The 2,276-nt window shown below is 38.4% G+C and overlaps 1 long non-coding RNA gene across 1 annotated transcript; it reads right to left on the bottom strand.

Annotated features, from left to right (window-relative positions):
- Positions 1–1,073: 1,073 nt before the first annotated feature.
- LOC142181533 (uncharacterized) lies at positions 1,074–2,276 on the bottom strand. The gene is made up of 3 exons (XR_012710183.1): positions 2,182–2,276; positions 1,870–2,052; positions 1,074–1,353 (listed from the first exon to the last, which is right to left on the bottom strand). It is a non-coding gene; the product is annotated as an uncharacterized LOC142181533 (long non-coding RNA).

The following is a 2,276-nucleotide window of genomic DNA, read 5'->3' as shown; positions in this document are numbered from 1 at the left end:
TCCTTGAGCCTATGCAACAGTCTTATAAAATGGAGAGGTATATAGCAAGAATTGGTTTGGCACAGGTTGTGGTGAATGTGTCAAACAAGATTTGGGCTTTTATTGATGAAATTTTTGAGGTTACTATTTTATATAACATGACTCAACAGCTGACTTTGAGATTAATGCACTCTGAAACACATGTTGAGCCCATCCTTACACTAGTCTATGCCAAATGTGATCGCACTGAAAGAATAGAACTATGGGATTCGTTGTATGCAATGGCATCAGATATGACAGTACCTTGGCTAGATGGAGGCGACTTTAATGTGATATGGGATGAGGAAGAGAAATATGGGGGATTGTCAGTTTCCCTCATTGAAGTACCTGCAACTTGACAGACTTGGGTTTTAAAGGAAGCATATTTACATGGTGGAATGGAAGATCAGAGGAGGACTGTATTTTTAAAAGATTGACAGATGTTTTGGCAATAATGAATTTCAACAGACCTTTCCTGGATTGGAGATAACACACCTATCCAAAATCGGGTCTGATCATTGCCCAATGCTGCTGAAATGTGATATAGTAACTCCTCCAATTAATAAGTCATTCAGATTTTTTAACTTCTGGACAAAGCATGAAACCTTCAAAGATATAGTAAAGGAGAATTGGAATGTTGATTTTAGTGCTAACCCTTTCTGCATTTTTAACTACAAGTTAAAGAAACTTAAACAAGCACTATCTACCTGGAGCAGAGCTACATATGGGGATATATTTCAGAAGATTGCAAGCCTTAAGGAGGTGGTCTTGGTTCATGAAAAACAATTTGAAGTCAATCCTACACAGATGAATAGACAAAGATTACAACAGGTCCAAGCTGAAATGATTAAATATCTTGCATTAGAAGAAGAATTCTGGAGACAAAAAGCAGGCATGTTATGGTTCAAAGATGGCGATAGAAACACTAAATTCTTCCATGCTCAAGTTAATGGGAGAAGGAAGAGACTGAAATTATCAAGGATCCAGAATAGCCTTGGTAACTGGATTGAAGAAGATCACTTAATAGCAGAAAAAGCAGTAAAGTTCTACAAGGATCAATTTATAGAGAGTGCAGTTCCAAATGATTTTGATATTCTAAATCATGTACCTTCAATAGTAGATAGTGATCAACATGAAAGACTGATGGCTTTGCCTTCCAATGAAGAAGTGAAGAGAGCAATTATGGGGTTGAATGGGGACTCAGCTGGTGGACCGAACGGATTCACTGGAGCCTTTTACCAAACATGCTGGGAAATTATTGAAGAAGATGTAGTCCGCATGGTCAAGGCTTTCTTTTGCGGTCAGCAGTTGCCAAAGAGTGTGACACACACAAACCTGGTTTTATTACCAAAGAAAAAAGAAGTTACGACCTTTGCGGACATGAGACCAATCAGTCTTAGCAACTTTGCTAACAAGATTTTCTCTAGGGTTATTCATGAGAGGTTGGTTGAATTATTACCAAACATAATCTCAGAAGAACAGGCATGTTTTGTGAAGGGCAGAAGCATAGTTGAAAACGTGCTGCTAACTCAAGAAATCATTAAGGATATCAGGTTGAGAACAAAAGCAGGTCCAAACGTTGTGATTAAGCTTGATATGACAAAAGCTTACGATAGGCTTTCATGGCTATTCCTGACCAAAATACTAAGGAAAATGGGATTTCCTGAAGCTTTTATTGGCTTGATCTTTGATTTGATTGGGAACAATTGGTACTCTATTCTTATAAATGGTCAGCCTAATGGATTCTTCAAATCATCGAGGGGAGTTAAACAAGGTGACCCTTTGTCACCAACTCTATTCATTCTAGCAGCAGAAGCACTTTCTCGGGGATTGAATTCACTACACACTAACCTGTATTTCTGTGGATTTGGAATTCCAAAATGGAGCCCAAAAATAAATCATCTATCATACGCTGATGATACGATCATTTTCTGCTCATCTGATGAAACTTCATTGAGACTTGTCATGGAGGTTTTGCAAGCTTATGAATCATCATCTGGTCAACTGGTGAACAAAGCCAAATCAGCCATATACCTGCATCATTTAACGGATAATGAGGTGATTAACAAGGTGGAAAGGATTACAGGCATAAGAAGACAAGGTTTCCCTATGACCTATCTCGAATGTCCTATTTTATATGCAAGAAGAAGGGGAGACTATTACCAGAGATTAATCACCAAGGTTATAGACAAACTGCAGTCATGGAAAGGCAAACTCCTATCTGTAGGAGGCAGAGCGGTTTTGATCGCAAATGTCCT

Source organism: Nicotiana tabacum, chromosome 6, assembly GCF_000715075.1.
Source record: "Nicotiana tabacum cultivar K326 chromosome 6, ASM71507v2, whole genome shotgun sequence".
NCBI lineage: Eukaryota > Viridiplantae > Streptophyta > Magnoliopsida > Solanales > Solanaceae > Nicotiana > Nicotiana tabacum.
The sequence above is the reverse complement of the archived record's forward strand: the minus strand, read 5'-3'. Positions and strand labels throughout refer to the sequence as shown.